Source organism: Macrotis lagotis, chromosome 3 (assembly GCF_037893015.1).
Source record: "Macrotis lagotis isolate mMagLag1 chromosome 3, bilby.v1.9.chrom.fasta, whole genome shotgun sequence".
Taxonomy (NCBI): domain Eukaryota; kingdom Metazoa; phylum Chordata; class Mammalia; order Peramelemorphia; family Peramelidae; genus Macrotis; species Macrotis lagotis.
This window is the reverse complement of record NC_133660.1, coordinates 14,812,080-14,835,909: the sequence shown is the minus strand read 5'-3', so window position 1 is coordinate 14,835,909 and position 23,830 is coordinate 14,812,080. Positions and strand designations below refer to the sequence as shown.

At 36.4% G+C, this 23,830-nt stretch overlaps 1 pseudogene; it reads right to left on the bottom strand.

Moving 5' to 3' along the window:
• Window positions 1-22,402: 22,402 nt before the first annotated feature.
• On the bottom strand, window positions 22,403-23,259 carry LOC141515976 (large ribosomal subunit protein eL6-like; annotated as a pseudogene).
• Between the last annotated feature and the right edge of the window lie 571 nt (window positions 23,260-23,830).

The window sequence follows — 23,830 nt, the reverse complement described above, 5'->3', positions numbered from 1 at the left end:
TCATTTTCCCTTTCTCTCATCTTGACTAATCTTATAGGTGTGAAGTAATACCTCATTGTTGTTTTAATTTGCACTTCTCTAATCAATAGTGATTTGGAGCACTTTTCATATTATTATAAATAACTTTAATTTCTCCATTTGAAAACTGTCAATTAATATCCTTTGACCATTTATAAATTGGGGAATGACTTGCGACCTTCTAAATTTGATGCAATTCTCTATATATTTTAGAAATGAGATCTTTATCAGAATGCTTGGTTGTGAAGATTGTTTTCTGCTTTTCTTCTAATTTTGGTAGCATTGATTTTATTAGTGCAAAAACTTTTTAAATTTAATATAGTCAAAATCATTTATTTTACAGTTTATAATGTGCTCTAATTCATGTATGGTCATACATTTATTGAGTATTTTTTGGTCTATTACTTTATCTATGTTATCATTCTTTGTGTCTAAATCCTGTACTCATTTTGAACTTATTTTGGTATAGGGTGTGAATTGTGGATCTATGTCTAGTTTTTGCCATACTATTTTCTAGTTTTCCCAACAATTTTTGTCAAATAGTGAGTTCTTATCCAAGAGGCTGATATCTTTGGGTTTGTCAAATAGTAGATTGCTGGAGTCATTTACTGCAACTTCTTTAGAACCTATCCTAATCCACTGATCCATTATTCGATTTCTTAACCAGCACCAGGCAGTTTGGATGACTGCTGCTTTATAGTATAGTTTGAAATCTGGTAGAGCTAGGCCACCTTCCTTTACATTTTTTTTCATTAGTTCCCTTTCTATTCTTGGCCTTTTGTGGCTTCATATGGATTTTGTTACTATTTTTTTCTAGCTTGGTAAAGTAGCTATTTGGTAGTTTGATTAGTATGGCACTGAATGAGTAATTTTATTTGGGTAGAATGGTCATTTTTATTATATTAACTTGACCTAAACATGAGCATTTGGCAATTTTCCAATTATTTAGATCTGACTTTATTTGGGTGTTGGAGAACTTTATAATTGTGTTCATACAGTTTCTGGGTTTGTCTTGGTAATAAACTTATTTTTAAAACTATTTCAGATTTGGGAGTTTGTTCTAACAAAGTGCAGCTAATTAGATGAAGGTTTCAGTGTTACTTATATTTTCCTTTTGCTCTGTCTAGAGTCTAGAGTAACAAAGGAAAGATAGATTTTGTTGCTATTTTTCTGAAAGCTCTGTTTTCTACAAACTGATTTGTCAACAAAGCATCCTAATGAGTGAAAATTTAGTTGGGTTTATCAGCCTTGCCCAATCAATTTGAGCTTTTTGTGCTATTGAAACTAATTTTTGTGGAACATTTCTCTGAATCAGAGTATGTTTTGAATTGTCTCATTTCAGTCAAGTCTGACTCTTTATGATTTTTTGACAATGATACTGAAATGGTGTGTCATATCCTTTGTCAGCTCGTTTTTCCAACAAAGAAATAGAGGCAAACAGGGAAAAATGATTTGCCCAAGATCACACAGCTAGTAAATGTCTGAAGCTGGATTTGAACTCATGAAACTGAATCCTCCTGACTCCGAGTCTGGCAGGTTGGTTTTGTAACAACACTGAGAAATAAATACTTTAGTTTCTCCTCACTGACCCCTTCCCCTTTACTGATTAGGGTGTTAAGTCTGAGAGAATTTAAAAGACTGACCATTACTTCCATATTAAGTAATTGTTAGAGGTGGGATTTGAATTCAGCTGTTTTTTTATTCCAACTTCAGTACTTTAACCACTTTACAATGCCATATCAGGAAGACATAGGAAGAATTTCTATTTTTTTTAATTCAAATTTATTTTAATTCCAGCTCTATATTCTTTCCCTTCTGGGGTGGCTAAGTGGTGCAGTGGATAAAGCACCGGCCCTGGAGTCAGGAGTACCTGGGTTCAAATCCGGTCTCAGACACTTAATAATTACCTAGCTGTGTGGCCTTGGGCAAGCCACTTAACCCCATTTGCCTTGCAAAAACCTAAAAAAAAAAGAGTTAATATATTCTCTCCCTTTCACTTCCCTCTCCCCTTCACTGAGAAAACAAGGAAAACAAAATTCATTACAAACATGTATAGTCAAGCAAAACCAATTCCCATGTTACCCATGCCAGCTGTACTTCTTTTTTAGGTTTTCGCAAGGCAAATGGGGTTAAGTGACTTGCCCAACGCTACACAGCTAGGTAATTATTATTTCAGCATATGGTGTGAGGTATTGGTTAAAACTTAATTTCTGTCAGACTGCTGTCCACTTTTCCCAATAGTTTTAGTTCTTTGGGTATATTGAGTATTGGTCTTCTAAGTTCTTTTGATTCTGTAACTTATGTACCTAATTTATTCCATTGATCAATCTCTGATTTTTAACCAATAAATATTTAGTATTATTGTTTAAGATCTAGTACTGCTAGAGCCCCTTATTTCCATGGGAAATTTCCCATTATTTCTCTTGAGATTATTGACCTGTTTTTATCAGGTAAATTTTCATTATTATTTTTTCTAATCCTATTAAGCAACACATTGGTAGTTTGGCTGTATGAAACTAAACGTAATTTTAGATAGTATTGTCAGTTTTATTAAATTGGTTTGACTCACCCAAGAATAATTTTCTTTATATAATTATTTAGAAGACTTCCAGTTAAGGGAGCTATTATCCTCCTGAGGTATCCTCTTCTTCTACTCTGGTCAATTCCTTTTATTAGCAAATTTTTCCTGATGTTCAACACAAATATGTTTCACTGCAGTCTCCTCTACAGATAAGCAACATAAATCTCATTTTTCTCTCATTTGACACAGAGTCAAGTATTTGAAGACTGACCTTGTCTTCTCATAAACCAGATACTCCTATTTTCTTTAGCTGATTGAATTCATCAAATATCTATTGTCATGTATTTTAGATCATTACTGCTATTCCTTTCATCTTGGTCACCCTCTTCTGGTTGCATGACAATTCCTTGTAAAATAGGTTGCTTTGATGTAGGTTGTCTAAGAACTATTAATTCCTGTGTTCAGGATATGCGACTTGTCTTACTGCATTCTAGGATTTCCTTCATTTTTTAACTGCCATAATAATACATGATGACACCTTGTACTCATCTGGATGCTAGATCATGTCAATTGCTTTCCAACTGTGTTTTCTTCTTGTATGTCTTTTAAAAAATTAATTGATTAACTTTTTCACATTACTGCAACAGACTTATTTTATTTTAGTTTTTTTTTTGCAAGGCAAATGGGGTTAAGTGGCTGCCCAAGGCCACACAGCTAGGTAATTATTTAGTGTCTGAGACCGGATTTGAACCCAGGTCCTCCTGACTCCAGGGCCGGTGCTTTATCCACTGTGCCACCTAGCCACCCTCACTGCGCCACCTAGCTGCCCAATAGACTTATTTTAAAAGTAAACATAATCCTCCTTTCTCCTACAAAGAAGAACCTCAAGAAAAACAAAGTGAGAGAAAAAAAAAGTATTCTTCCATCTGTATTGAGATACCATCAGCTCTGTCTCTAGTATGGATTGCATTCTTTTTTTTTTTAAGGTTCTTTTTTTTTTGCAAGGCAAATGGGGTTAAGTGGCTTGCCCAAGGCCACACAGCTAGGTCATTATTAAGTGTCTGAGACCGGATTTGAACCTAGGTACTCCTGACTCCAGGGCCGGTGCTTTATCCACTGCACCACCTAGCCACCCCTAGATTGCGTTCTTTATCATAAGTCCATTAGAGAAGTTGCTTCAATATTTTTCCCATAGTTGCTATTGTTAGTTGTATTTCCCTCCATCCTATTACTCCCTACCCCCATTTATTCTATTTTTTTCTCTCCCTTTACCCTATACTCTTCAAAAGTGTGTTGATCTGACCACACTCTTCCACTATTTTCCTTCTCTTTTATAACATATAACCCCCCTTCCCCTCCCTTCCTCCTGTCCCCTTTCTCCCATCCCCTACCTCTCCTTGTTTCCTCTAGGTGAGATAGATCTCTATATTCTATTGAGTGTGCATGCTATTTCCTCTATGAGTTACTTCTAATGAGAATAACCCCTCATCTTCTCCCCTTCCTTTGCAAAAACATTTTCTTGCCTCTTTTACCTCCTAGTTCATTCTACCTCTCCTTTTACCATCCTCCCTGTTCATTACTTTCTCATCCATTAGTTCCATCTTTATATTATATTATACCTTCCATATTCAACTCCTTTTGTGCCTTATCAATACATCTCCTTCTAATTGCCCTAATAAATGAGAAGGTCCATATGAGTTATCAGAATCATCTTCCCATGGGGGAATACAAAAAAATTCAACATCATTAAATCCCTCATAATTTACTCTGCTCATATACCTTCTCTATGCTTCAGTTGAGTCCTGTACTTGAAAAAAAACTTTCTTTTCAACTCTGGTCATTTCAGCAGGAAAGTTTGAAATACCCCATTTCATTGAAAGTCCATTTTTTTTCCCCTGAAAGGGGATGTTTGGTAATTGATTCTTGATTGTAATCTGAGCTTTTTGCCTTCTGAAATATCATATCCCAAGACCTATGAGTCCTTAATGCAGACAGTGCTAAATCCTGATGACAGCACAACAATATTTGAATTGTTTCTTTCTAGTTCATTTCTAGTTCCTCTCCTTGATTTGTGAGTTCTGGAATTTGACTATAATATTCCTCAGAGTTTTCATTTTGGGTTCTCTTTCAGGAGGTGATCGATGGATTATTTCAATGTCTATTTTCCCCTCTGCTTCTAGTATATCAAGGCAATTTTCCTGGAGATTTTCTTTAAAACTGACATCAAGACTTTTCCTGGTCAAGATCTCAAGTGCCCCAATAATTATTAAATTGTCTCTTCTGGATCTGTTTTCAAGGTCAGTTGTTTTTCTAATGAGATATCACATTTTCTTCTACTTATTCATTCTTTTGGTTTTTGTTTGATTATTTCTTGATTTCTCACAAATTCTACATTTAAAGGAATTATTTTCTTCAGAGAGCTTTTTTATCTACTTTTCCATCGGATCAATTCTACTTTTGAAGGTCTTCTCCTCACTTATGTCTTGGACTGATTTTTCCATTTGACCTGAACTGGTTTTTAGGTTATCTTCTTCAGTATTTTTGGTATCTACTTCAACCAGCTGCTGACTTAGTTTTCATGATTTTTCTGCACCCCTCTCATTTCTCCATCAATTTTCCCCCCTTTCTCCCTTACTTGATTTTCAAAATCTTTTTTGAGCTCTTCCATAGCCTGAGACCAACTCCTATTTTTCTTGGAGACTTTGGAGACAGAAGTTTTGATTTTGTCATCTTCTGAATGTATATTTTGATCCTTCATGGATTCAAAATAATTGTCTATGGTAGGGAGTGGCTAGGTGGCACAGTGGTACCGGCCCTCAACTCAGGAGGACCTGAGTTCAAATGTGGCCTCAGACACTTAATAATTACTTAACTGTGTGGCCTTGAGCAAGCCACTTAACCCCATTACCTTGCAAAAACCTAAAAAAACCCCAGAAAAACAAAAACAAAAAAATAATTGTCTATGGTACAATGTTTTTCTTCTTCTGTTTTTTTGCTCATTTCCCCAACCTTAATATTAACTCTTTGTTAAGGTGGAACTCTGCTTCTAGGGTGGAGGATGCAATTTCCCAAGCATTTGAGGGTTTTTGCAACTGTGTTCAAGGACACCCTCCCAGGGATCTCAATTCCTTCAAGGGCTTATGAGAGGCAATGACTGCTCTCTGGCCTGTGCTCTGGTCTGTGGATGAGTATAAGTTTCCCTCTGCCCTGGCACTGTGAGGAGGGTCCTTGCTCTGCTATGGCAGTATGGGCCCAGACTGTGACCTGGATCTGAGTATAGGCAAAGCAACAGAGTCCTGTCCCAGGGATAGCAGAGAGACCTCTGGAATCTCCCCCAATCTCCTTTACTATTCATGGGCTGAACACTTGGAAAGCATGGGGACTCTGCAGGCCTCCTTCTGGTTCCTTAAGGCAGGCCTGCACTGAGGTCTGGGTTCCATGCTCATTCTGGTGGAGCAGAATTTTCCTGATGACTTTTAAAGTTGTCCTTGGTAATCCCTGGGCTGAGAGGTCTGGAAACTGTGGCAACTGCCATGGACCCAAGTCCCCCAGGAACTCAGATGTCTCCACTGTCCCTGGATAGCTGGAACCAGTTTACTCCAGACTGTGCTGTGTTGTGACCCTTTCTAACCCAGTGGAGCAGGACCTTCCCTAGATCTTTTTTTTAGGTTTTTGAAAGGCAAATGGGGTTAAGTGGCTTGCCCAAGGCCACACAGCTAGGTGATTATTAAGTGTCTGAGACCGGATTTGAACCCAGGTACTCATGACTCCAGGGCAGGTGCTTTATCCACTGCACTACCTAGCCACCCCTTTCCCCAGATCTTCCAAGTGGTATTGGATGAGAAAATTATTTCACTCAGTCTTTCTGTGGGTTCTGCCACTCTAAAATATGGTTAGAGTCATAATTTAAAGGCATTGGGAGTGATATGGGGCAGAATTTCTGAGATTTCCTGCCTTTACTATACAATCTTGGCTCCCCGCCCTCCATTTTGTGCTTCTTACCTGAATTTTATTTAACTAAAATATGGAGCTTTTCATTTCTGTATATTACATTTCAGATTACTTGCACCCCTGACTTCTTTTGAGAACAGAAGATAAAAGAGAACAGGAAAAATTCTCTCATCTTTCCATGGTTTTAAGATTTTTTTTAGTTTGCTCTCTTCCAGTTCAATGTCAGTGTTTTCTTCCTCTTCTGTACCATCACTCTTCAGTCTATTAAAGGAGAATCAAGAGTTTGGACTTCTGAAGTTCCAGGTTTCAATTCTCTTTAGATATGACCAGTCTCCATACCTCTGGAAATTAACCATATCCAAGCATGTCCTTCAGTGATCTCAATTATTTGTAGAGAGTTCTCCAATTTTAACATTTATTTTCAAAATATACTCAGAAAGTATCTTTTCCATTATAACAGTGTTTCTATAGTGCTAGTAATTGACCTTTGAATTGTTTTAACAATTTTTTAACAAATTAATCAATTTTTTTAGCAAATTTAACAAATTAACAAACAATAGGATTTAACAATTTTTTTCAACAGAATCAATACATGTATTATACCTATACTGAATTTATAGACACCCACTGGTCCTCATGTGTGAACACCATCCCTTGCTTTTTTTTTAATTTTTTTTTTGCGAGGCAAATGGGGTTGAGTGGATTGCCCAAGGCCACACAGCTAGGTAATTATTAAGTTTATGAGGTCGGATTTGAACTCAGGTCCTCCTGACTCTAGGGCCGGTGCTCTATCCACTGCATCAACCAACTGCTCAAGACACAAGTGCTTTAAAGACAAAAAGCCTCAGACATTTTGCATTCTACTAGAGGGATACATCATCTATGGTATAATAGATTTAGGACAGAAGGAACCAATTACTGTTACAGTTACAATTACAAATCCCACTGCCAGGAGACATCTTTCTTTTTTTAGGTTTTTGCAAGGCAAATGGGGTTAAGTGGTTTGCCCAAGGCCACACAGCTAGGTAATTATTAAGTGTCTGAGACTGGATTTGAACCCAGGTGCTCCTGACTCCAGGACTGGTGCTTTATCTACTGTGCCACCTAGCCACCCCTAGGAGACATCTTTTTTAAAAAACTTTTAAAATTCATTTTGTAAAAGAAACTTGGCACTTCTTGACTGCCTGAGTATCATCATAAGGAGTAGCATGGTATAGGAAGGAAAGACCTCAATCAGGCGAGTGCAAATTCTACCTCTGATACTAGTTTGTAAGTGACAAGGCAAGAGTTGCAATGACTAACAATGTCTGGGAAGTAGTAGATGACCTCCATATCTTGGAAGTCTGACCAAGCACTAAGTTGTACATACGGATCCTTTTTCTTTTTCTATGAGCTATTGGGGGAATATATCTAGCAGTGGTATTGCTGGGTCAGAGTAAACACAGATTAGAAAATTTGGGGGCATAGTTCTAATCTGCTGTGTCAGCTCACAGCCCCACCAGCAATGCCTTAATATACCTAAATGTTTTTCCATAGCTTTTCTGGCATTTGCCATTTCCCTTTTTGGCCAGATGGAAACCACTACTGTGCCCAAACTATCTTCAATTTTGCATCTGTTTCTATTTCTGTAGTTTTGTGTTGCCTCCTTGAAGGCAAAGACAGTTTAACTCTTGTCTTTAAATCTTAGTGTCTAACACATAGAACATAGATCCTTGATGGATCGTGTTGAATAGGAATGAGGTAAGATTCCATGTGAGGAACAAGAAGAAAGTGGGAAGAGGCACTTTTGTGCCAGTTCCTGAGATCCAAGAAGAAAGGACTGAGTGATGATGAGTTGGCTCAGAATAAGAATGTACATTTATGGATACAATTGTGATAGCAGAAGTCCTTGTTCTTTGAGTCTTTACCTTATGTCACGGCCAATGTCAGTGACTGGAAGTTTTTCATTGCTTTTGTCTTTCTTTCTGTACTTAATACCTAGTACACATTAATTAGCCTGGCATAAACTTATGTTTAATAAATACTTGTTGACTGACTGCTCCAAAGTTCCAAAAAGGGGAGGAAGGGGAGGAGAATCTCTGATCCCAAGGAGAGATATATTTTTGGCATCTCAAATTGGAACTCTGAATTTTCCTATTTGTTTCTAATGATCTCTATAGAGAGGGAGGGTAATTGAGAGTTGTGTTATAAATCTGGGTCTTAGGTTGCTCATCTCTAATTTTCATATCTCTAAAGAAGAGTGATTTTGAGCATTTTTTCTTAAAGATTTTATTTATTTTGAGTTTTACAATTTATCCCCTAAGCTTACTTCCCTCCCCCCAAACCAAACAGAAGGCAATTTGTCAGTCTTTACATTGTTTCCATGATATACATTGATCCAAAATGAATGTGATGAGATAGAAATCATATCCTTAAGGAAGAAATATAAAGTATAAGAGATAGCAAGATCAGACAATAAAATATCAGGGTTTTTCTTCTAAATTAAAGGGAATACTCCTTGGTCTTTGTTCAAACTCCAACATTCTTTTTTTGGCTACAGATGGTATTCTCCATTGTAGACAGCCCCAAATTGTCCCTGATTGTTGGACTGATGGAATAAGCGAGTCCATCAAGGTTGATCATCACCCCCATGTTGCTGTTAGGGTGTACAATGTTTTTCTGGTTCTGCTCCTCTCACTCAGCATCAGTTCATGCAGATCCCTCCAGGCTTCCCTGAATTCCCATTCCTCCTGGTTTCTAATAGAATAATAGTGTTCCATGACATACATATACCACAGTTTGCTAAGCCATTCCCCAATTGAAGGACATTTACTTGATTTCCAATTCTTTGCCACCACAAACAGGGCTGCTATGAATATTTTTGTACAATTGATGTTTTTACCATTTATCATCATCTCTTCAGGGTATAGACCTAGTAATGGTATTGCTGATCAAAGGGTATGCACATTTTTGTTGCCCTTTGGGCCTACTTCCAAATTGCTTTCCAGAAAGGCTGGATGAGTTCACAACTCCACCAACAATGTAATAGTGTCCCAGATTTCCCACAACCCTTCCAACAATGATCATTGTCCTTTCTGGTCATATTGGCCAGTCTGAGAGGTGTGAGGTGGTACCTCAAAGAAGCTTTAATTTCATTTCTGTAATAAGTAATGATTTAGAGCAATTTTTCATATGACTATGGATTGCTTTGATCTCCTCATCTGTAAATTAACTTTGCATATCCTTTGACCATTTGTGAATTGGGGAATGGCCTTTTTTTTTATTTGACTCAGTTCTCAGTATATTTTAGAAATGAGTTCCATGGCAGATTTTTTAAAGAAAATGTAACATAGTAATTTCTTACCATATCCCAAATCTGTTGTTTAAAAAATAAAATCAGATCAGAAAAGAGATTCTTAGATGTATGTTTTGAGTGTTGCTACTTTAGAATAATGAAGAGAAAGGAAGAAATTAAAGTGAGCATGTTTTATTAGTCAACATGTAATCAGGGCACATACTTATTCTATTGAATTGCATTGGCCTTTTTATCCAAATAGTAGACAGGTTATTTTCATCTTATTATCCATACCAATGTGGGATTCCAATTCAGTAATTCATTAGCTTTTTTTCTTTAATTAAAAAAAATTATCCTTTACCTCAAATGAACCAATCAGCCATTTATTCACCTTTAATGTACCAGCTACTAAACTAGGTACTACTGAGTTTACAGAAAGAATGAAATAAATCCCTATTCTCAAATTCAACAAAAGTTTCAAGTAGTATATTTGCATATTCCTGCCTCTTCAGATTCTTGTGATGTTTTGCCTCTGCTCTGAACATAGGCAAACAAGCTTTAATGTTAAAGGCATATATCTGTTATGTGCAGCATTTGTAAAATAAAAAGAACAGCTATCATTACCTTATGGCTTAAGGAACAACATTGTGTAAAATGTTCTTTTTGCTCTTTAAAAAGAATTGTCAATTTTATAAGCAGATCATCTGGGCCATTGGCATAACAACAATGTTTCTTATTAAATTTCCTTCATTTTTGTTAAAAAAAAAGAAATGAGTTCTTTGTCAGAAACAGTAGTTGTAAAGATTGTTTCCCAGTTTGCTACATTTCTTTTGATCTTGGTTACAGTGGTTTTACCTGTGCAAAAGTTTTTTAATTTAATGTAATCAAAATCAACTAGTTTGTTTTCAGTGATGTTCTCCAACTCTTCCTTAGTCATAAACTGCTCCCCTTTCCATAGATCTGACGGGTAGACTAGACCTCGATCTTCTAGTTTGCTTATAGTATTGTTTTTTATGTATAAATCCTGCATCCATTTGGACCTGATCTTGGTATAGGGTGTGAGGTGTTGGTCTAATCTAAGTTTCTTCCAGACTTCCAATTTTCCCAGAAGTTTTTATCAAAGAGAGAGTTTTTATCCCAATAGCTGGACTCTTTGGATTTATTAAACAGCAGATTACTATAATTGTTTCCTACTATTGCACCTAATCTATTCCACTGGTCCACCACTCTGTTTCTTAGCCAATACCAGACAGTTTTGTAGGGCTAATCCATCTTCTTTTGCACTTTTTTTCAATTGAATCCCTGGAAATTCTTGATTTTTTATTTCTCCATATACATTTACTTACAACTTTTTCTAAGTCATTAAAGTAATTTTTTGGAATGTTGATGACTGAACAGGTAGTTTAGTTTTGATAGAATTGTCATTTTTATTATATTAGCTCTACCTATCCATGAGCAGTTGATGTTTGCCCAGTTATTTAAATCTGATTTAATTTGCGTGAGAAGTGTTGTGCAATTGTTTTCAAAAAGTTTCTGAGTCTGTCTTGGCAAATAGCCTCCCAGTTATTTTATATTGTCTGAGGTTAGTTTGCATGGGATTTCTTTTTCTAATGCTTCCTGTTATATCTTGCTAATCATATATAGAAAAGTTGAGGATTTATGAGGGTTTATTTTATATTCTACAACTTTGCTAAAATTGGTAATTGTGTCCAGTAGTTTTTTGGATGATTTCTTGGATGATTTCTAGGCATATTATCATGTCATCTGCAAAGAGTGAGAGTTTTGTTTGAGCATTTTTTCATATGACTATTCACAGTTTTGATTTCTTTGTCTGAAAGCTGTTCATATTCTTTGGACTTGTATCAGTTGAGGAATGACTTTAATTTTTATAAATTTGACTCAACTGCTTATAAATTTAAGAAATGGGCCTTTATCAGAGAAAGTGGCTATAAAATTTTTAAAAAATTTCCCCCCAGTTTCCTGTTTTCTTTCTCATTTGACTGCATTAGTTTTGCTTGTGCAAAACATTTCTTAGTCTCTTATAATCAAAATTGTTTAATTCTTCCTATGATCCTCTCTATCTCTTGTTTGGTAATAAATTTTTCCCTTATCCATTGATTTGATTGCTACATTTTTCCATCATCCTCTCACTTACTAACAATACCACCCATTAAGTCTAAATCATTTATCCATTTTGATCCAATCTTGGTTTTATCCCTAGTTTTTGCCAAAGTGCTTTCCAATTTTCTCAGCAATTTTTGTCAGATGGTGAGTTCTGACCTCCAAAAGACTGGATTTTTGTGCTCGTCAAGCATTAGATTACTCTGGTCTTTTACTGCTGTGTATTGTGTACCCAATCTATTCTTTTTATCCACCTTATTTTAATCATTACCAGATTGTGTTCATGATTATCAGAGACGATTTTTCATTGTTGATTCTCTGGAATCATAGCTAATCATCTTTATCATGAATCTTTTTTAAGTCTTTTAAAGTTGTTTGCATTTACAGTATTGGATAAATTATTTCTTTGATTCTCTTACTTCATTTGGCATTGGTTTTCCATTATGTTCATTAATTGCAGTTTTATTCATTTCTCTGTTGATGAGCATACCATTACTTTTCAGTTCTGTGTTACTCTATAAAGAGATGCTCCAAATATTTTTGGACATAATGAAAAATCATGGATTCTTCACATTTGTTGTTCTAAGTTAAGAACTGGGTCAGAAAATGATCAATGTTGGGGCGGCTAGGTGGCATAGTGGATAAAGCACCGGCCCTGGAGTCAGGGGTACTTGAGTTCATATTCGGCCTCAGACACTTAATAATTACCTAGCTGTGTGGCTTTGGACAAGCCACTTAACCCTGTTTGCCTTGCACAAACCTAAAAATAAATTATTAATGTTGGAAGGGATGTGGGAAATCTAGGACACTAGTACATTGTTGGTGGAGTTGTGAACTCATTCAACCTTTCTGGAGAGCAACTTGGAACTATGCCCCCAAAGGGCAACAAAAATGTGCATGCCCCTTTTTTAAGTTTTTTTTGTTTGCAAGGCAAACGGGGTTAAGTGGCTTGCCCAAGGTCACACAGCTAGGTAATTATTAAGTGTCTGAGGCCGAATATGAACTCAAGTACCCCTGACTCCAGGGCCGGTGCTTTATCCACTATGCCACCTAGACGCCCCTATCATGCCACCTAGCTGCCCCTGTGCATACCCTTTGATTCAGCAATACCACTACTGGGTCTATAACATGAAGAGATGATGAAAAAGCATAAAAACATCACTTGTACAAAAATATTCATAGCAGCCCTGTTTGTCGTGGCAAAGAATTGGAAATTAAATGAATGTCCTTCAATTGGGGAATGACTTAACATACTGTGGTATATGTATGTCATGGAACACTATTGTTCTTTTAGAAACCAAAAGGGATGGGAATTCAGGGAAGCTTAGAAGGATTTGCATGAACTGAGGCTGAGCAAGATAAACAGAACCAGAAAAAATACTATATACCCTAACAGCAACATGGAGGTGATGGTCAACTTTAAAGGACTTGCTCATTTCACCATCACAATAATCAAGCACAATTTTGGGGACCTGCGATGGAGAATACCCTCAAGAGAAAGAATCGTGGAGTTGGAACAAAGACCAAAGACTATTTATTACCTTTAATTTAAAAAAAATTATCTTATTATGTAATTCTGCTATCTCTTATACTATGTTTCTTCATTAAGGATATGATTTCTCTCTCATCACATTCAACTTAGATCAGTGCATACCATGGAAACAATGTAAAGACTAAAGGACTGACTTCTGTGGGGGGGTGGCGGAGGGAAGGAAGATTAGGGGGGAAATGGTAAAATTCAAAATAAATAAAATCTTTCTTACAAAAGAAGACCTGGGTCAGAAGACTATTCGCTGTTTGAAGGCAGGGACTGTTCCATTTTTGTAACTTTAGTACTAACACAGAGCCTGGCTTATAATAAATAGTTAATAAATGTTGAATTGAATTGTCAAAGTGTGTGTAGGTCTTTATAACTAGTACTACCTTTGTTCAGGTCTTTATGTCATCACCTTGTAAGAGCTGGAAATGAACTACTTTGTAAAAATTTGTTTTTCATTTTGGGTTTCCCATATATCATAGTGTCCTGTTTGAGAGGACTTCTTTAGATCCTGATGCATTGGTTGGTGTGATCATGTTTGATTCAAAGGACAAGTAACAATAGCATTTCCAGAAGAAACATTACTTACACAAGCTAGAGCCATGTCTCCCATGATTCAATATTTTCTTGACTCTTCCCCGGGTTTCCTTTGATTATTCTCTTCAGTGCCCCCCTATCTAGCCTGATTATTATATTACAATATTAAAATGATTTCCTATATTACACACCTTCCAACCAAGAGATTAAGGACTAAGGGCACAGATTTATGTTTGTGTGTGTGTTTGTGTGTGTGTGTGTGTGTGTGTGTGCGTGTGTGTGTGTGCGTGTGTGTGTTTCCATGGCCAATGCATCAATTTACTTTGCTTGACTATACATGTTTGTTTTCGTGCTTTCTTAGTGGAGGTGGGAAGGATGGGAGATGTATAAGGGAGAGAAAGTGTATCTGAGAATTAAAAAAACACAATTATTTAGCATATTCAGTAACAACACATACAAGGGAACAAGAGTCATTCCCAAGTGGTTTGTTCCAAACTAGATGGGGGAATGAATGAATGGAAGGGTGAGAAGGTAGAGACCTCTTGCTATCTCAGCTTTGGATCTGGGAGAATAATCATCAACTTTCAGTTATTTCAGGTCCAATTTTCCAGTTTGAAGCTTGCTCAGGTCTTTTGTCTTTTTTTTTTCTTCCTGCCCACTGCCTTTGGGGCATTTCACCAATTACAGAAGAGAGGGAGCAAAGGAAAAGGAATATCAGCTTCTTTTCTGCCTTAGCAGCTCTGACCCAAAATCAGACTGGAGAAGAGGCCAAAGCTTGTAACTAAAAATAGAGGCAGTCTGTTTTATTTGCCTGTGTAATCCCTGGGCTCCCATTAACATGGATAATTGGCAATTTACAGTGTTGTAAAAGCCAATGAGAAGAGGCCATTGAGTGTGGGCAGCTGCCCTGGACTTCCTTTTCAGAAGGAGTGCTTTAGTCTTTGGGGAGCATAGGTACCACCTCAGCTTCTTAGTGACATATTGACCTTGCTGGAACTTTTTATTTGGCAGAGACATTGTCTTCTGGGACAAAGCTGCCCTTATTAGCATCCCTCTGGTTCACAGGTGGTAATGATCATATGATTAACTTTCATTAAATCCTGATACTGTCCTCATTCTTTAAATAAATCAACATGTTCCCTAGGATAAGATGCAGATATCATCAGAAAACATTTATTTTAAATATTAAATGAGTTCAAATCTGGCCTTACACACTTACAAGCTATGTGACACTGGGTAAGTCACTTTAGTGACACTGGTTAAGTCACTGCAGCGACACTGGGTAAGTCACTTCAGCCTCAGTTTCTTCATATGCTTTGTAGTTTGTCAGTCATTCCAGTTGTGTCCAACTATACATGACCCCATCTTGTGGTTTTCTTGGCAAAGATACTTGAAGAGGTTTGCTGATCTGGGAGTAAGGATAACCTGAGTTCAAACTCCCATTTATCATTTTCTGCTTTTAGTCCTGGGTAAATTTGCTTAGTCTCCTTGGGTGTTAGTTTCTTTGTTGTAAAAATATGAAATATAATAATTATGAAATACCTTTTAGCTGTCTATCTATGATCCTACAATGCCACCTTTCATCCATGCTGGCTGTGTGACACTGGAAAGCTACTTAACTCTCAGTGTTGAAGGTAATTTTCTTAAAACTCCATCATTGGCAGAGCATTTTCAGGTTTGTCTTGTTAAAAGAACCACCCCCAAATGAAATAAACAAAAATCAGATAACATTTCATTCTCCCCCCTTTTGCTTTTTTAACTTAGGTGAGTCAAAGAACTATTAGGTTTCATGTTTCTCTACTAAAAATCTTATGAGGACCATGCATATATTTGTTTGACATTTGAAAATGCTTACGTAGACAACTAAAATTCTTATTGTTACCCTTGAAATAACTGTTTATAGTTTTTTTTTAAAAAAAACCAGTTTGGTCCTGTTCTTCATTCAGAAATGAACCACAAAGAGGGGATGAGCCCTACAGAATAAAGAGACAGTAAATGGGAGAATTCCCATCTATTTTGGTTTGGGCAAAATTAGCAAAATAAAGACTTTAAAGGTATCGAATAATTCTGCAGAAAGATGAAGATAATTGAGATAATATTTCAAAGCCAGTAACTCTGCAGTAACAGTGTCATAAATAATATCATGATGAGATTTTTTTCAGTTTCATGATACCAAACATTCTTTTATATTGCTGATATAATTATGAAACACCTTTGGTTAGAGTACCTGGATAGAATCCCATGGGGCAATGAAAAGATTGTTGGACTTGGTTTCAGGAAAAATCTTAGTTTGTGTCCCACCTCTAACACTTAGATATGACAATAGGAAAATTCTCTGAGCCCTAGTTTCTTTTCTTGTAAAATGATTGTGCCAACCTCTCAAAGTTGTTGTGAGTGAAGTGTATGAGAGTGTATAAAGATTATCAACCTTAAGAAGTTATAGATATATATTCAACATTTATTAATCATAGAACATATTTATAGAACATAAAAAGGGAAGTGTATATGTACAAAAATATTCATTATAATTCTTTTTGTGGTGGCAAACAAATTGGAAATTGAGGGGAAGTCCTTCAGTTGGGGAATGGCTGAACAAGCTGTGGTATAGGAATGTAATGGAATACTATTGAGTGTACAATCATCTGCAAACCGAAGACCCTGCACCAACATTCAACTTTGATCTTGGCTTGTAGCCTTTTCAAGTTGAAGAATCTGCCATCTATGCAGTAGGTGACCTTGAGGCCATGTTAATCCTCAGTGAAGGCATTTGATAAATGACTGAAAACATCATGCTAAAATACATGGGAGCAGGAACACAGCTTTGTTTCACTTCATTGATGCCTGAGAAATCTAGAGAGCATCATTCACTATCCAGAACCCGGGCACACACATCTCCATGAAATTGATATACAATACTGATGAACTTCTCCAGGCAACCAAATTTTGACATAATTTTCCATAAACTCTCATGACTGAAGGTATAAAAGGCCTTGGTCAGTTCTATAAATGTTGTATACAGACTTCTGTTCATTTTATCTATCTATCTATCTATCTATCTATAGATATCAATATTGCTATATTACTATATATATACTCTATCTATATATATATAGAGAGATATATATCAATATTACTTATAGTTCTGATATTTCTGGTTTTGCTTCTGATTATCATTATTTATTCAATAGTTGCTGATGAAAAGATGGTTTACTTAGAAAATTTAGGGGGCTTCAACTACACATCCTCATACTTTGCTGTGCCTTTAAACAGCCGTTGGGCAGCTAGGTGGTGCAATGGTTAGATCACTGGCCCTGGAATCAAGAGAACCTGAGTTCAAATCTGGCATCAGACACTTTATAATTACCTAGCTGTGTGACCTTAGACAAGTCAATTAATCCCATTGCCTTGAAAAAAAATGAAAAAATTAATTTAAATAGGGGTTGTTCCTGACCTCTGCAGGAGAAAAAGAGCCTGGAAAATTTAAAGGACTTGCTGTAAAGGTCATATGATACATAAATCTTCAGAAGAGTAAAGACCCAAGTTAATTTCTTTATGAATTAACTAGTGTTCTCCCTTTCACCATTATGTGCTGCAGAATGCAACTGAATAAAATTATTAGCTTGCTATTGGGCTCTCATTAAGAAGCATCTGAATCTCTCCCTGCAAGGGATATCCAGTATTCCTGGTGAGCATTCTGGTCTCCCCTGTTGTATGCTGACAGCATTCAAGATTAGTGGTTTTCTTTTTTCTACTCTAAGATTTGTGACTTGAGGGTCCTGAGGGGAGAGTTGGACAAATAGGAACCTGAGTTCCAGATTTTGCCTGATCTTTATGAGGCCATAAAGGACATATTTGTTGTCTCTTGGAGAAGATCCATCTTTTTTTGTTGATTCTTTTCAACAGGAAGAAATACTGTTGAGTTCAGAAAAATCAGAAAACAAGAAATGCCAGCACAAAAATGTTCCCTCCATAAAAGGACTTAATAATGTAATGGTTTAGTGTTAAGAAAGATGAAGTTTGTTAAAAATTTAAATGAGAAAAAACAAGAATGAAACTGGGCAAAAAAATTATTCCCCCCATGCCACCCTTTTCACTCTCTCATGTGTCCAAAGGTCTAAGGATCCTAAGACTAAGTATGTGTCTAACTCCAAAAATTATTCTTTTGCCTTTTTTTGATGGAATCAAGTGCATGCCACTCTCCACCTCTCCTTTTTATCTTAGTTCTGATATGGAAGAGTCAGATTATGTTAAGGTAAAAAGCTTTATTATGGGCTGTAAGTAATGATGTTCTCATTCCAAGATCGATGATTTCTCATTCAAAAAGAAGCAAGAATTAATATATGTATATACATATATATATATATATATATATATATCTTTGACCTTTGTAAATCAAGCATCAAACATTTATTTAGCATATACCATGTATCAAGCTCATCAGTTTTGGATCCCTTCATAGAAGATCAGAAATGCATATATCAGTTGAAAAATCTGAATGGTAACATTTTTTATAAAACAGATCAAAATCAACAAAACAACTAGTGAGCTTTCACATACTAATAAAATGAATATTTATTTTTAAATAATATTTTCCAATTATATAGACAATTTTTATCATTCATTTTAATAAAATTTAGAGTTAAATTTTTTCTCCCTCCTCTCTTCCCCTCTCCCTTTTCTAAAGTGGTAAGCAATTTGATTTGGTTATATATTTGTAATCATGTAGAACATACTTCCATATTAGTCACATTTATTAAATAGGAAAAAGATCAAAAGGAAAAAAATCTGTATTCAGAGGCCATTAGTTCTTTCTCTGGACATAGATAACATTTTCCATCTTAAGTGTTTTAGTAATTAATTGTTCTTGGATCATTGTATTTCTAAGAAGAACTAAGTCATTCATAGTTGATCATCACATAATGTTGCTGTTACTTTGTACAATTTGATTTTCCTGGCTCTGCTCATTTCACTTTGCATCAGTTCGTACAAGTATTTCTAGGTTTTTCTGAGAGTATTCTGAACATGATTTCTTATTTCAAGGTCACCTACTGCATAGATGGCAAATTCTTCAACTTGAAAAGGCTACACGCCAACATCAAAGTTGAATGTTAGTGCAGGGTCTTCGGTTTGCAGATGACTGTACACTCAATGCAGCCTCTGAAGCTGAGATGCAACAAAGTATGGATTGATTCTCTGCTGCTTGTGCTCAGTTTGGTCTAACAATTAACACCAAGAAAACCCAGGTGCTCCATCAGCCAACACTGCACCATCCATATATGTAACAACTGATTACAGCAAATGGAGAATTTTTGACTAGGGTGGGCAAGTTTACTTCCCTTGGCAGGTCCTTTCCAAGGAGGTTCACATTGACAATGAGGTTGACACTCACACTGCCAGAGTTAGCTCAATGTTTAGGAGAGAATGTGTGGGGGACAAGAGATACAGAAGGTCTACAGATCCATTGTGCTGACTTCATTATTGAATGACTGTGAAACCTGGACAGTCGACCAGCACTATGTCAGGAAACTGAATTCCATTTAAATTGTCTTAGGAAGACACTGAAGATCGTTTGGCAGGAGAAGATACCAGACACTGAGATCCTTTCTCAAGCTGAACTGCCTAAGCTTTCCAATATTATGACAGAGAGTGTGATTACGATGGGACTGGACATGTGGTTAGAATGCCAGACATATGCTTGCCTCAGAAGAACTCTTTTATGAAGAATTCATGCAGGGCAAGCACTAACGTGGGGGACAGAAGAAATGATACCATATGGGAGACACTGGCATAGGACTGCCCAGCATGGTGTGCACTCATCAATGAGGGTACTGCACTCTATGAGGAAGGCAGAATTGAAGCAGTTCGGGGCGGCTAGGTGGCGTAGTGGATAAAGCACCGGCCCTGGAGTCAGGAGTACCTGGGTTCAAATGGTCTCAGACACTTAATAATTACCTAGCCGTGTGGCCTTGGGCAAGCCACTTAACCCCGTTTGCCTTGCAAAAAAAACCTAAAAAAAAAAAGAATTGAAGCAGTTCAAAAGAAATGTGACTATTTGTGCCCAACTTGTGGTAGAGTATTCTGAGCTCATATTGGTTTGATCAGCCTCCATCGATACACTGTAATTTGTCTCAAACACAGTGATGTCATTTTGGACTTCTTCAATAATGAAGGGCAAGAACCAACCAACCAACCAATCATATACATACATACATACATACACACACACAAACACACACACACACACAGAAAACAAAAAATGCCAGCACAAAAATGTTCGCTCCATAAAAGGACTTAAAGTAATAATGTAATGGTGATAAAGTAATAATGTAATGCAATGTGTGTGTTTGTGTGTGTGTGTAATTGATACAAACCCATAAGAACAACAGTCGTTCCACAATAGATCAATAGACAAAGTCTATGAACCATTTTCAAAAGAAGAAATGCTATCAGTTATATTAAAATAGTTATAACAAATCACTAAGAACAAGAGGATGCAACCCTGCAGTTTAATATCACCCATCAGATCAATAAAGGTGACAAAAGATGAAAATTATAATTGCTGGAAGGTTGTGCTGAATAGATGACACACTAATGCACGATCAGAAGAACTTTGTACCTTAAGAATGGATGTATATGACAGATTCAGAGAAATCTAGGAAGAGTTTTATGATCTGATACAAAGTGAAATAAAAAAGTGTATCAGAATTATGGTAACAGTGTTGGAGGAAACAACTTAGACACTAGAATTCTGATCAATATAATGATCAATCATACTCCAGAAGGCTGATAATAAAGCATACTTCCCACCTCTTGGTAGGGAGATCATGGACTAGATGGACAGATAGAAAATTTGTTCATTTGTTTTATTTGACCCTTACTTATTTGTTACAAGACAGACCTTCAGGATGAAAAGTAGGGAATAAAAAGAAATAATATCAATGAAATATTGAAAAAATACTACATAGAAGAGAAAGAAAGACATTCTGAAGGGGACAAAGACAAAAAGGACAGTGGTGATACTACTCTGTTTAATATATATATATATATATACATATATACATATATATGTATATATATTTAGGGTTTTGCAAGGCAAACGGGGTTAAGTGGCTTGCCCAAGGCCACACGGCTAGGTAATTATTAAGTGTCTCAGACTGGATTTGAACCCAGGTACTCCTGACTCCAGGGCCGGTGCTTTATCCACTACGCCATCTAGCCTCCCCTTAATATATATTTATAAAGCAAACTGTACTTAAGTAAACATTACATATACAATATCTTCTTTTTATATATTAAAATGTGCAAATTTTAGATATTTAAGTTATTTTTTTTAAATCCACTACTACTTCATTTCTCCTTGTGTTCCATAATTTTTATGGAAGATACTGCCACCAACCCCAGCTATTTTTTTTTAAGGGAAATGACATTATGCCATTTACTGTGATACTTGTCATGCATCCTACTTTGCTTTGTGGTTTTTGTATTTCCGGAAAGATTTCTGAGATAAGTAAACACTCAGAGAAAGAAAAGAGAGCAGTCAACTACATCTTTATTTACTCTGGTTGCAAAGCCTAAAATGATAGAGACCACTTTAATTGAATAACTACCATTGCAAAAGGAATAATCAAAATGGAAGTGCTTTTTATTCATAGCTATGAAAAATCTTATTTTGTGGTAGACATTGTCATAGTAGATGTCTCAAAAGCTGTGTTTCTACAAAGAGAATGAAGGTAGAGTAGAATTTAAAAGTAACTTCTGATATTGAAGGAGCTTTCTAAACTATTCCAAAGGTGACATATATATATACATGTATATGTATATATATATAAATATATATATTTATATATATATATATACAAAATTGTATTCCTGTCTATACTATTAAATACCTTATCATCTCTGTTCAAGTCATTTGATCTCTTTTTTTTGATCATATGTAAAACAAGCAGGTTGACCCTTCCAAAGGTCCTTTACATCCCTGTAACTATATATGCCTAATAATAATTCTCAGTGTAGAACTTTAAAGTTTACAAACTATAACTCTAAGCAGTAAATAGGTCTGTCCCCAGAGTAGCTAAATTCTGCCTATTGGTAATTCCATCACTGGAAGAGCAATATCAGAAAGATCAGTTAACCAAGGTTCAGATCATGTTGCAAAAACTCCATACAAGGAGCTTCCAGGGAGGAATTCCCTTTATCAATAGGGATGGGCACCTTCTCCACAACATTCAGTCCCAGAGAGTTGCCTAAATCTCTGAGAGGTTAAGGGATTTACCGAAATCATGAACCAACATGTGTCTTCAACCAGGACCTAGTTGCCAGTGTAGTTATCCTTTTTTCTATATAAATGAACTGATCCTCAGACATTGAGAATTGCTCAGAATCTTATAACTATTTCTTTTTGCTATTCCAAATATTTTAATAAGAGTTCTCTGCGAGGCATTTAAAACACCAATTTGTGGGGATAAACTCCATTGGAGAGAGAATACAGAAAGCAGACAACCACGGAGCTGAGGAATTTTCTTGATTTTGGGCAGGAGCTGAGAGTCCACTGCTTTCTGATCAGCCTTGCGCTGCTCTGTAATCTCATATTTCTCTTTCTCTGTGTCAAAAATCTCTCCTTCTTGGTGTCTGGGTTTACGGAGCCTCTTCTTAAAGTTAGCATCAGTAAGATGATTTGGAATTTTTACACCAGAAAGGTTAACCCTAGTAGAGGTGACAGTCACAAATTTCTGATGGGTCCTTCGTAGAGAAACCCCATTGATGGTCAGAGGTCCAGTCACCAGTAGCAAACCACTAGCCAGCTGCTTCAGGAAAATCACACGCTTGCCCCGGTGGCGGCCAGTGAGCAGAATCAGAACTGTGCCTGGGGTGATACTAGAGCGAAGTTTCCTCACATGCTGGCTGAAGGGTGTTTTGCCATGACTTAGGAGTTTTTTCGGCACATCTTCAGTAAGGTAATACCTGGGCATTTTGCGAATCTTTACCACTCGGTTTCCTCCATTTTTATCACCACCAACTGGCTTTGAGATAGTAGCAGGCACCCTGTCTTTCTTTTTCCTTTCAATCCGGGTTTTTGGTGCAGCATATTTCCACTTGTACATGGCTCTGTGGGAATACATTGCAGACCTGGAGTATCTGCCGATCCCTCGGGCCAAGACTCGGTTTCGACTTGCAATGATTTCGAGTTTTTTTCACCACCTTTTCAGCCCCATCTTCCTTTTTGGCCTTCCTTTCCTTTTTTTTTTCCTTTCTGACCTTCTTTTCCTTTGGAGGCTTTGGGGGGGTTTTGTCTGCCATCTTGAGAGAAGGGGAAAGAGAATCCTCATAACTATTTTTTAAGAAATATTTTATTTATTTTGAGTTTTGTGATTTTCCCCCATTCTTGCTTTCCTCCCCCTACCCCCACAGAAAGCATTCTGTAGTCTTTACATTGTTTCCTTGGTATACATTGATCTTAGTTAAATGTGGTGAGAGAGAAATCATATCCTTAAGGAAGAAAAATAAAGTATAAGAGATAGCAAAATTACATAATAAGATAATGGGTTTTTTAATTGTTCCTTAAATGTTTGATAGAATTCACTTGTGAATCCCCCTGGCCCTGTAGATTTTTTCTCAGGGAGTTCAATAATGGCTTTTTGAATTTCTTTTTTTTCTGAGATAGGGTTATTTAGGCATTTGATTACCTCTTCATTTAATCTGGGCAACATATTTTTGTAAACATTCATCCATTTCACTTAGATTGTCAAATTTGTTGGCATAAAGTTGGCAAAATAATTCCAAATTATTACTTTAATTTCCTCCTCATTGGTGGTGAGTTCACCTTTTTCATTTATGATACTAGAAATTTGGTGTTCTTTCTTTTTTTAAT